General features: G+C 42.2%; 1 protein-coding gene across 1 annotated transcript in view; it reads left to right on the top strand.

The window, feature by feature from the left end:
* The window catches only part of LOC108023401 (activating transcription factor 3), a 36,901-nt gene that overhangs the window by 4,731 nt on the left and 18,978 nt on the right, over nucleotides 1–13,192 (top strand). The window contains exon 2 of the mRNA XM_017092851.3: nucleotides 12,928–12,975. The gene's annotated coding sequence lies outside the window, so the exon portion shown is untranslated. The remainder of the gene's footprint in view (nucleotides 1–12,927; nucleotides 12,976–13,192) is intronic.

Raw genomic sequence — 13,192 nt, forward strand, 5'->3', positions numbered from 1 at the left:
TGCTGTCTCCGTTGTTGTTGTAGCTGCTTATTTTCCAGCAATAATAAAAGTAACAAGAAATAACAATAATGAGAATAAGAACAGCAGTTTGGAGTGAAAAGAGCGAAGTAAAAAGAAGCAGAAGAGGAGGCAATCTAACTTTGTTTGTTTTGGATGTGTGTGACCAAGTGTGTGTAACACGCAAGTGTGTGAAAGGGGGAAATACAGATGCGGTCACACTAATAGTGTTTACTCTTTATTCCTACATTTTCGAAAAACCCTTTGTGCCTTCACTTTATGGCAGTGCAAATAAGGTAATTTGGAAAATTTTGGGATGACTACCAGACTCGCAAAATAAATAAACCGACTACTGAGTACGTTCGATAGAGTGAATAGGTAAACTACCTCATTAGCATATTTAATACAATTTATGGCTACAATAGGGCAGCCAATAAGATCGAGAACTTCAAAGCAACCGGTGTTGGATCAAGATTACATACGTGTTTCTTGAAGATTCAACTACATGGCTTGGACTTTCTTCTTATAAAAACTATGAGATACTTATATGAGATCGTGCGAAAAACATAGTGCTAACAATCTGAACACATCTGTTTGGGGGATATTATATGGAGGTACTGGGGGCAGAGTCAAACACAAAAATTTCATGTGGGGTCGGCTTTTGCCTCTCCACTTCTTCTTCACGATTTTTCGGTTTAATTGTCGAATTTTCGTTTCGTTTTATACTTAATTTCGTATTTCTTTCTCATTTTTTTCTCAGCTCTTCGGCCAGTTTCTCGCGTTCTATGTCTAGCATGTTTCGTCTATATATCATTATTCGCTGTTGTTGCTCCAAAAATTACTTAATTGCAGCCATATGTGAGAGACCGCGTATCCGTGGCCCCGCCAGTTCCCCGATTTTTTTTGGCTAAACTGGAAATGTGTCGTCGTTTCGTATTCTGTATTTTGTATTCTGTATCTACGCATTTCTTGGCGGACTGTATCTCAGTATCTTTGTATCCGAGTGTGTGTATCTAATTCTAATTTATTTTTGCCAAAAAATAATGAGGGGACCCGATGCGAACGCCAAGTTCTCCCTCTTTCTTTCCTTTCTTATGCGCTGTCGCTGGCTTTTATTTTTTTTCATTTACTTTGTCGTTTTCTTGTTATTGTTCTTGTTCTATTCTATACTCTTTTTATACGCTGATCAATAAATTACGATTCGTTGACATGCCACCCCCTTTTTGGCACCCCCTCGCAGCACACACGCACTCCCCCATCTCTTTGTATCACCCTCGGCAGCTACAGGACCCGCTCGATAATTTAAAAAACATGGAAATGGAAATAGGGTAAACTATTGTCAGAGGCATAATCAAAAAAGCATAAATCATATATCAAAAAAATCAAATTTTTCTTTTTGGTAATGTAAATTCATATTTCACTGTGGCGAGGTCTACTGTACGCTTTCTCTCTCTCTTTCTCTTTGTCATTTCAATTGCAGTCGGCGTCACGCTCTGCTGCGCTTTAATGGCCCAAAACGCGGGCAGAGGCCCTGTCAAAGGGGGTTGGGACTCGAGCAGGGGTTGCGGAGCTGCCTCAACTTTTGCTTTCATCGCACGTAGCTCGGGAACGACAAATTCAAATTCAGATTCAAATTGAACTTGAAATGTGGCGGTGCTTGTTAACTGAGCCCAGGGGCGGGTTTGCCGGGGGCGGGGTTCCGAGCCAAGTTCCAACGATCAGTTAGTTGCTTCTCACGCTTGCCGACGAAAAAAGAAGTGAAACAGCCACAAAAATCATGTTTTCAGCCCTCAAGAGAAGCAGAAAAAAACCTACAAAACGAAGAATACCAAAGCGTGGGCCATTAAAACCCAAATAACCGAAAAATAAGAAAAAATCAAATGCGACTAGAGAGCTTGTAAAGCTGTGGGCGTGGCCAAGTTCGGAAATCTTTGCCCTCAATGCCCAGAAAAGGGAGATCCCCGAATACTCAGTCTTATTCGGAATCGAAATTAATTTAAATCAAGATGGTTTCCAAGAAGTCAACTAAAAGCACACGGATAAGTTTTGGATCGCTAATGATATTGTGAAGACAATTGTAGGCCATAGCATGTATCATATCACATCAAATCTGCAAAAAATAATATTAAAATATATGTTCAGAATATTTAAAACAAATGAAACATCTCTCTTACCCAAGCGGAAACTTGGCATTACCTCCTTAAAGCTCTGCCCAGAACTTGGGATCCTTCATACAGCTCAACTTCATTTTTAACCGACCCAAAAAGGGCCTAATGGGGATTTTCAAGGGCAAGCCCATCAACATTAGCTGAGCCATCCCCTTCAGAACCCCCAGATCAAAGCTCTTTATTACCCTACACGTATGTATCCCGGGCCAAGAAAACATTTTTCAGCTGCGTAGCTTAGTTATCCCCCCTACATTCGCAAGACAAATGGCTGGCAAACTCATTAGAAGCCCGAATCCGAATCCGAATCCGTATCCGAGAATCCAAATCCGAAGCCGAATCGGAGCTCGGTTGTTAATGACTTTCCGCTGCGATGGGCAGAGCTGGAGGAAAAGGGGGAATCGCTTTTGTTGGATGTTTATGATATTTGTCCGCCCGTCGGTGTTACGCTTTTTGATCCATAAAATCAGACAGTAAAAATCAGACAAAAAAGAAGAGTTGCCAAAAAAAAAACTAAAACGAGATGGAAAAACTGTCGGATGCTCCAAAAATACACCAGCGATTGTTATTAATAATAGAATATAATAACAGTTCGCATCTTAATTATATAACAATTAAAAGAGCACAGGGGAAGCAGAGGTTGAAGGTTGTTGCTTAAATATGGGAAAACTCAAGCTGCTCGTTTTTCATTTTCCTTCACTTTGTCGAGTAATTTTTTTATGGATTGTCGGCGGGAGCAAACAAAGAACTCAAAGCACCCGAATTATTCGTAATTTATTTGAAACAAAGAAAAATTTGACAAAACAATTTGCTGCCTGGAAAATGATTGGGGGAGTGGGGCGGATAATGGGGTTAGATGCAGCTTCAAGGTCGCCTGATTGCGTTGCCAACATCAAAAGGCAATTTGTCACCTCGTGCGCGGGTTCAAATGTATCTGTATCTGTATCTGTGGCCTCATACGTATGTATCTGGATGCGGCGAAATTCATTGCGCAATATAAAATTAAGCAGCTACAGAGCAAACAAAAAACAAAAATTGCACAAAAATTTAAATGGATTCCCAGTTAACGAGCGGGAGGGGAAGGGGGTTGGCAAGAATTTAAATGCACACTAAGCTGGAGATAATTTTAGCATAACAGGTAAAAATAAGCCGAAGCCAGGTGGAGGTGAACAAATAGGTATAAAAAATACGCGTTTAATAAAAGCAGTAAAAACCAAAACCAATTAAAATTTAAGCAAATTACTTTCCATTTCTGGTCGAAGCTGTTAATTAAATGCAATCCGTCGCTCGCCCAATCGTTGATTGATTGCTGCATCTTCGGGATTAAGCATCCGCCGTGTTGTCTTTCGTTTGGCTCATCTCACATGCTTTCGGAGGTGTGAATTTTTTCGTTTTCCTCGCATTGTTTATGCTTCCTCCTCTTTCGACTCGTTTCGTTAACTTTGAGCTTCAAAACAACAACAACGCCAGAGAGTAGACAACAATAGCTGCGGTCAGCATTAGCAACAACAACTTAGCAATCAACTTCACCTTGTTCAAGGTCCAAACTCGAAAAGTACAAAGATAACCAAAGCCAAAAAGCAACAGAAAACAAAATAAATAAATCCAAAAACACAACAAAAAGCCAGACAAAGATGTTGTGCTGTTAATTTGCATAGGGAAATTGAATGTTGAACCAATCTGATGGACGGAGCGGGTGATAAATGAGCATCAGGTTTGAGAAACTTCCTCCACAAAATGTTCGTAAAAGTTATAAAAGAAAATGGGTTATTTGAGAATTAATCACATAAAGCTCTCCACTTATTTTAAATATCAAAAAAAGAAAGAGTTTTGAAGAGTTAGATATATGTGGATTAAACTTCTTCAAGATTTGTATCCTTACAAAATTATAAAATATAATATAATATATAACAAGTAATATATACTATCAAAAAAAGTATTTTAAATCTTTAATACCCCTTCCTAAAAGTCTTGATCTAGAAGATGATATATCACATAAGTTGTTGCTTAAAAGCTAGGAGAAACATAGCTTACAAAAACATATCTATTATAATAATAACGTTATATGAGTGTAATCCATTATAATAAAGTTGGTCAGTCTGAACAGGGTTTTTTGGAGTAACAAAAAATTCCAGCTATGTACGTTACATATGTACTTTTGCGGCAGCGTTGGCGGCTGCACTTCCGTAGCTAGTGTATTTGAAGTCGGCCCACACAGCTAGATTTATGTGTGTTTATATAGCCCCTCGGATCTTATAGCCCCCCACCCATGTACATCTTGGCTCTTAGCACGTGGGCTGCACTCGGAGCCACTCTTTCGGAGCCGGTGGGTGAATTCTATTCGGGTTTTTCGGTGGTGCGGTGATACGTTGGTATGGTGGCATGGTGCCTTGGCCATATGGTAGGTCAACTGCTGTCCCACGGCGCCCGAGAGTGACCTTCCGCCGACATTGGGCGCGTTCCAGGAAATGGCATTAGTTTGGCTTGGCTTGGCTTGGCCTGGCTCCTTCCTCAGGCTCTGTATGGTGTATGTGTATCTTCCTGCTAATCATATTAATGCAGTGTGCGCGAGGGCTTGGCCCGAAACCAGAAGGTTTGGCTTCTTTCTTTCTCCCTCTGCCTCTGCCTCTCGCCTTCGCCTCTTTCTCTTTCTGCTCCGTGTCATCACTTTCGCTGCTGCATATCGTGTTTTATGGGTCACTTACCCCGTTGTTGGTTTTTGGGTCATGTCCATCAGGCAAACAGGAGGACAGACGCACACAGAGGAGGAAAGACGGTAATATGATATGGCCAGGAAGTCCGGCGGGAATCCATTTTAATAGCTTGCTGTGCCAGGGTTGTCAGCCCATCTGGTTTTCGAAATTAAAAAGGAACACATCAGGCACTTTTTAGGCACAATTCTTGTATACAAGTATAACAATCCATCACAATTTTAGTATGTAGCTCTGCCAGGGTTGTCACCCCACCTGGGTTTCAAACTCTAAACTCGAGGGTTCAGCTACAATTCTAACATATCTTTTATTAATTTATAGCTTTGCCTGATTTTCACAAAGTTGTGCTATTTCAAAGCAATTCGGCAACACTGATTGCCTGCTTTTGGCCACGTTTCCGTTTAGTTTGTGCGATGTTTGTTTGGCTGTCTCCGTATTTGTTGCTGCCTCTCGCACAATATGGACTCATTAGCACAAGACCCAAAAACCGAAAAAAACGGAGCAAGAGCCGAGAATCCGAGAACCCGAACAGTCGAGTCGGTCCAAGTTCCGTGCCCCGTACAACTAATTAATTATGCCCCTGCAACGTCATGGGGGTGTAAAATATATATAATTTGCATGTGCGTTGCGCTGCCTGTGTGTCTGTGTGATAATGTATTTCGACATTTGCTGTTGTTCTTGCTTTTGAGTAATTGAGTCGAAGGAAATTTGCATTGTATTTAGTTACACACGCACATGGACATGGCACCATTGTAGCTGGGTATGTGGCGTATACATTAGCATGGGTATCCGCAGCATAGGCGCCGAAATTTAGCATAGGCCAGCTGGTGACCCCGACGCGGGTCACGGTTTCACGGCTAGCCCACCAGCATGGGGTGATTTTCGTGATTGCAGCTCTGAATTGTGCCCACGTAAGCCCGGAACATTCGTTTCCAGTTAGGACTGGGCAAAAACACCTTGTACAATGGATACCAAAGGTTATATCTTGGCATGTGACGACCCCAACCATTGCCAATAGGTCGTTGACACCCCAAGCCAAAGCAAAGATAGCTTGAAATTAAAGATTTAGCTATTTGTAAGGGTTAACACGTTTTCAATTAGATGTTTAATATATATTAATGGGTCCAATCGGTGCATTGTATAAGTAACCCACTTGGTGACCCCGAATACAAAAATTTTTTGATTTTCGAACTTTTAAAGTTGACCAAGTTTTTCTACCACCTGGCACCCCCCCAAATAGGTAGTGTAAAATATTTAAGTAAAGCTAAAATATATATGCAAATAAATAGGTATATATGTGAAAAGTCAATTTGGTGACTCCGACTTAGAATTTTCTGGATTTTCGAACCGCCCAACCGCCCGAGTTTCCGACCACCTGGCACCCTCTATCCACATGCAATTAAATAGGTAAAGGGTTAATAGTTATACAAGGGTCTATCCTATATCTATCCTATTTGAGGGCCCCCACATCAACGAAATTTCTGGATTTGCCAGCAATTTAGAGCGCGACTTTCCTGCCCAGCTGGCGCCTTCCGTCCCCATCCATTCGAGGAGTTTATTGAGCTGTCTCCATTTTGAAACCACTCTTATGTATTTATGTACTTTCGGGCATGTAGAACAGAGACTCGCCGTTTTCTCGCCGGTTTTTTATTTGGTGTTTTTGGTTGTTAGTTTTTTTTGTTTCGGGCTTCGAGTATGCGCGTCGAGATATGCAAATTAGCTCTGGCCTTGGCGTGGGCGTTAAAAGCTTTTTGTTTTTTTTTCGCTTTTTGTGTGTGTGGATTTCTAACTTCGTTACACTTTGCTGCCCCGGAGTGTGTGGGTGTGCGGACTGGTGGGTGTGGGTGGGAGTAGTCGATATATCTTGCTAAGCTTGACTAAGAAAAATTCGCCAGCAAAGTAGCAAGTTTTTCTATTAGTCACCAAGCGCTTCCCTGCTGACACGCTGACCGATTTTGAAGTGCAGTACCACAGCCGAGTCTTGAATCCAATTTCAATCGCTATCCCAAATCCACGCCCTGTTCGCCCAGCCTTTCCCATTTTCATTCCGATTCCAATTCCAATTCCCATTTCCATTTCCGACTGGCGACTTTCGAATGGCCAGTGGCCATAAGTCTTTGGTGGCGAATCGTTTTCCTACTTTTGCATTCGCCAAATGGCAAAAGCATTCATAAATTATTCAAAGCAAATCAAATGAGCGGCAAGAAATAAAGAAAAATAGCTATTCGGCCTCTTTGGTTCATTGGCATTTCATTCGCCATATTCTCTCTATGCTTCTTCTATATGTTCATATATATAAAAGTATCTTTTTCCATCTGTATCTGCAACTTCCCATTCACGCACACCGCCATTCATTAGTCGAAACTAGTTTCTCTTTAGTATTTCTTCATTTTCCCCCGCTCTTTTGTTTGTTCCTACTTCTACCTCTGTCTCTATTTATTTTAGTTTGTATTTCCGAGCTTTGTTCAACTTGTTTCTGCTATGCTAATTAGCAATCGAAACAAACCCATCCGAACCTCCATTTAAAACAATAAGCAATTCATTTGGTATTCAAAATAAATTAAAATACCATAAAGCCCCCAGAAAGGCAGTGGCAACAAAAACAACAGCCGAACGCAATCAAATGTTTGTTGTCTCGTCATCATAATGATAATCATAATCACGGCGAGGTGCTTTGGAGGTACCCCTACTTATAAATTGAATTACAGCAACACAACGTTTTTACCCCGTTCCGAACTTTTTTGTACAATTCTCGGAGTGATTTGAGTTCTTCTCACTTTGTGGTTACTTTGTATTACTTTCATGAGCTTGTCACAGGCCTTTTACGATTGTTTTATGGCCTTTTGTTGGATGTGTTTGCGAAATATATGTACTCGACTGTGCTGGAGCGATTGTTCCATTTCGCAGCGGATAGCTAGACAGCCAGACAGCGAGATAGATAGATCAAGATCGGATGTGCACATGTAGCTATAGCACCGAGCCGGCGCTCTGGCCGTATCTATTTCTGCTGCATTGTCAGCATTAATTTGCAACTGAAAAGCGGCGACATTGAAGCGACAACTGTTGTAAGCAGCGAACAAACAAAAGCAACACGACCGATCGCCGAGTGCCACGCCCATTGCAGCGGCACATGCCCGGCGGCCACTTCTCGATTCAATTACCGACTGCAAGTTAATCAATCAATCAATTACTACAATAATGCCGGCCGATTTGAGCTGCGACAACGCCACAAGGCGGCGCCCAACGAGATCCATCCGCAGCCACCCACTGTTCAGATACAGGGATATGCAACGCAGCCAGTCCAAATTTATGCTCAAAGTGTGCCAAGATCGCCTTGAAAACGGTGCGGAAAATGATATTGCTCCGAATTTATTGGCGCTCATTTACATATACTGGTTCCCCTCTGATCTCTTGGGGTCCGAAGATGCGGCTCTGCTCTCAGGTGGCAAATAAATTCCATTGTATTTCTTTCGCCGAAAGATCAAAGACGACACGCCACACAAAGCGCCCAAAATTTATGGAGATCTGAGATCCGAGTTCTTCGGGGGCGGAAAAGTGCCAAGTATTTTTAGGGTTATTTACACACAAAGCAACGTGTGAGCAAAGTGACCAGTGTAGTAGTAAGTTATGATTATTTTACTATTTTTACTATTCGGATAGTTAGCCCTTTTCTACACTTCCGAAACTATCCCTATTGCCCAGTTTCAGCCATAACTTTACCATACAAAGGAAGTACAGGTTTAGTTTAAAAGTGGCCATGCGATTTATTTCTTTCGTGAATTTACACAGATAGGCTTATCTAAAGTTCTTCTTCCTGGCTTCCAAGAACCCTATATGATATGAGGAAGAAATGCACTGGATTGGAAAATATGTGAAAATACTTGTTGACCAAACTGAGTCACGGTCAACTTACACTACGGTTACTGCACACAACATCACGGGTTGGCCGAGGCGTTCGGCCCGTCTGGGCTTAATAAGCCCGCAGTGGCGATAAGACGGGGCTCTGAGGGAACTGAGCCGAGTTGGAGCCATAGTAAAATACAAAAAAAATGGGGGAAAAAAATTATAAATGCCTTTGGCCCGAAAGCGAGGCAAGGCAAACAAACGGGCACACGATAATTGACGTTCATTATCAATGGGCAAATATGAGTACAAGTCAATCCAAAGCCCTTTAAGTGATCATCACGGGAACACACATGGGCTCCGGCCGAAAGGGGGGATTTCCCCCCAAAAAGGGGGGGGCAGACATGGCGACGACGACGACGACTCGTAGCGGAAATCCAAAAACTCGGCTTGGGCATGGAACTTCCCGTGTGCGGGCCAAACCTTTTGATAGCCCCTCTGCAATTATGCCAGGTACTTGTCTGAGTGCCCCCTCTGCCCCCTTAAAACACATGTGTGCTGTGCTTTTGTAATGACTTTTTAATGGTCGCCAGCGTACTCTGCCACCAAATTGGCCAGGCCAAGTCGGGTAATCAATGCGAGCTCCACGGCAGTATCTGGCCATATCTTATCGCCATGGCAAGGCCTTCGACTTACAACACAACTTACACACATCTTGCGATCTGAGGAGTGGAACCGGAAGCATTAGAAGCCGACAAAACAAAGCCCACACGGCCCGCAAAGCCAGAAAGTCAGAGACAAAACCCGAAATTCCAGCGTTGAAAAAAGGTTTTTTGTAAGTCGCCGAAGTTGAGCGAAGGTCGCCCAGTCGAGGGCCTCTAAGCCCCGGCCACGCCCCGTTCTCCGATTATGATGGCCCCCCAGCCCCATAAGTCATGGCAGATCCAGCTCCCAGGGGTTCGGGCGGCCAGTACTAAAAAGCCTACGAAACCCTGCTCTCTAAAACTAAAATAAGTATATACTTTGCTGGTTGTAACTATGTTCGATGTTCCTATTCGGTGATATACCATGTAATCCACAAACATACCAGTTTGCAGCTTAAGACCTTAATATAGGGTTGAGAACCCTTAGAGGTTTTTATAATTATGGGATTGTTACATATGACCGAAGTGTACATCTATATGTAGTATACCAATTTTCAGCTTAGCATACTTAAGATCATATATCAAGCTTCTTAGAGATCCGTATAAACTAAGATAATTATATATAAAAAGTACATCTGTTTGTAGAATACCAATTTTCAGATTAACATACTTAAGATCATATATATTACTACCATGCAGGATGGAGGATTATTCAAGAAAGGCCAAGATAATTTCCATACCTAGATCGCATATTATCTAAAATGATATGCTCTCTTTTCTGTTGGTCAGCCAAGGGGTAACCCACTGTGTTTGTTACAATGTCAAGTTGTGTACTTTTTGGCAATTTCCCCGTTTCGACTGCCAACGGATTGATTTTCGCCAGGCGCCAGTCGGGAAGCCATTTAAAACGAAGGTGCAATTCGAATTGGACTTTGAGCGATGGCTAATTAAGCGATTATTTCTGCTGGCGGCGGCACTCAAGTGTGATTTATGTCGGACAGTCCCACGCAATGAACCGATTTCGATTTCGATTTAGATTCAATTCGATCCGATCCAATCCGAAACCCCCATTTCCCTGCCCGGCTAGCAACTAAAGTGCAGAGAGGTCAAATTCTAAATTCTAATTGACAAAGCGAGCGCACAGTGGGTCAAAGCGAGCGTTTGACTGGCACAATGCCAGTTGCCGCGTTTCATTCACTCCGAGTGCCCCCCTTTCGCCTAGACTAATGAAATTAGACAATCAGCATCGGCGTCTCAAGTGGTTGGAAGGCAAACGGCGAAAAAGCGAAATTAAAATCACTTAATTAAATAATTCTTAATGTGTGTGCCGCTTGCCAGCCGAAAATTGAAATTGTTTCGTACTGTAGAGCAGCAGAGTTGTCGTTGCTGGTTAATTGCCCCCGAATGGACATTAAAGCCACACACAAATTGCCCCCCATTTGGAGACTCTATCTCTAGCTTTGTTCTCCTCCGTTCATTTGGAGAGTCAAGGTCGCCGCATCGCATCTCCACTTCCATTCCCATATCTACGGATGTATCTACATCTGCACCTATATCTATGCCCATTTCCATTCCCATTTGATGTTCGATATTACGAGTTTGAATTGAATATTACCGCTGATGAGGCCATAAAACAGCACATCCCATGCATTTCCCTTACCAAGCCCCGGTAATTACTGCAAGTCAACGGAGGGGCCAGGTTTTCCTGTGGCAAACAAGTTAGCAGCTCACTTTCAGATACAATCTGTATGCTAGAGTCTTGAATTGAAACCGAAATATCCGATATTTATAGCCTTTGGATGGCGTACAAGCCGTTTAGTCGTATAATATATTCTACCCAATTTATACTTTCGGCCAATTCTGGTTAGACAGGATTTCAGTTTGTCTTGGCGCAGACTTCCTTTCAATTCGCATTCAAAATACTTGTTTGTTAAATGTTGTATATGTTTATGGCTAGTCCTTTTGCGACTTTCTTTTATCAGCCAAATTGAGTTATTTTTCTTCATATGTAGTTTCATGATAAATGCCCCCTATAAGACCATGGCTAAGTGATCCTTTACGCTCCATTCGATTCACGCATATTGCCTTTTCGGGCCCCAGCCAAGAGCTCCCTTAAAACTTTCCTCTTCAATCAGGCTTTCAGCATTTCAGCACTTCAATTCGCCTCGGCGCACTCCTTTTTGGCCCGCAGCGCAACAAAATTGCTGTTAATTGCACCTAATTGGGTTTTTTGCACATTTCAATGCGAAATTCAACGCGAAAATTCGCACAAAATAACAAAAACCAAAAATCCGAAACGGCAGCCACTGGGTTGCCAGGTAGTCCAATCCCCAATCCTATCCCCAATCGCCGGAGCCACTTGTTCGGGGCTCCGAAAACAAATTAATGACATTAAAGAGCGCAAACAGAAGATGCAATTTTCGGTCGGTGTAAATAACACAATCGATGCAAATGAAGTAGCGGTTCCGGAGGCGATTTCGAAGACCAAACCAAATACAAAGTTTCAGCACCGGGAGAATTTCTGCTGGCCACATAAAGTCGAATAAACAAATAAACAAATCCCCACCGAGAGATTCGAGATTTAAGCCAAATTAATGGACAGTCTCTGTCCGCCGTTGGCTTGGATTTGGTACCAATTACTGGGGAGGTATATGGGTTTTGCTATATCAATACAACATAAAAAAGACTATTGAAAACCCTATTTATTTAGTTTATCAAATAATTTTAATTTTTTATTTGGTTGGTTATTTCAACTGTTTTTGAATTAACTTGATTATCCCTTAACTTTAATTTATTTTTTATTTCAAACAGGGTGTATTTTATTCAGCTAACTCATTTGAATTTTTTCGTTTAGATTTCGTACCCTTTATGAGGGAATGGGCATTCCATAAAATTCCAGAAGCATTGTGCACTCCTTTCGATGGAGATACCAACTTCATTGCTTAAAAGTGATTTTATACTCTAGTTCCGTTTCTATTACTTAAATTTCGATTAATTTTCGATCATCCCGAACAGGGTGTCTTTCAGTCAATGAACTCAATGCGACTGCTTTGTTTTTCGGGTTGGTTTTGGTTATGGTTTGGTTTGGTTTGGCTTGGTTTGGCTTGGTTTGCTTTGGCGGGGCTTACTTATACTTATGTTTGCCTAAAAAATTGGCGCTACCTACGCGAGTTTTGTTTTTAGCATCGTTTCTTCTCTTGTTTTCGCGATGATTCATGGCACAGCCATATAGCTATAGTCGCATTAAAGTCCGCGTTCGCATTCATCCACAGAGTCTCCAGTACAGCAGAAATAATGCCATATATCGGGGAGCCTAGGGGAGGGGGTCGTTCGCCTAATCAATAACCATCAATCGTCTTTACACACAGTAAACACACATAATAGATGGCCGTAAGCCGCAATTATTGATGGGCCCGTCGATCCACTCTGAACCCAGTCTGAGATTCAGTTTCGGTTTCGGTTTCGGTCTCAGTCCCGCTTTCAATCCGTGCCGTGCACAATCCGTCGTGTTTGTACATTAGACGCTAATCAATGCTAACAGCTCCCCTTCTCTGCTCTCCGTTTCAGTTCAGCTCAGCGGAGTTCAGCTCGGAACGGCGATTTGTGCATTTAATGGTAAGTCAAGTCGGGCTACATTGCTTGTAATCTATAATATACTTTTCTTAAACTGTTGAATCCCATTAGGAAAACAGAATAAATGATTCCGCTAACGCAGCTTCCTCTACTGCAATAGCTCTGCCGCCACACGCACAGTATGCGGCATAGGGTGCCCACAACCAATGACAACTGTTCTCTATTGTATTCCACACACAGCGCTTTCTAATATGTATGC

This window comes from Drosophila biarmipes, chromosome X (genome assembly GCF_025231255.1).
Source record: "Drosophila biarmipes strain raj3 chromosome X, RU_DBia_V1.1, whole genome shotgun sequence".
Lineage (NCBI taxonomy): Eukaryota > Metazoa > Arthropoda > Insecta > Diptera > Drosophilidae > Drosophila > Drosophila biarmipes.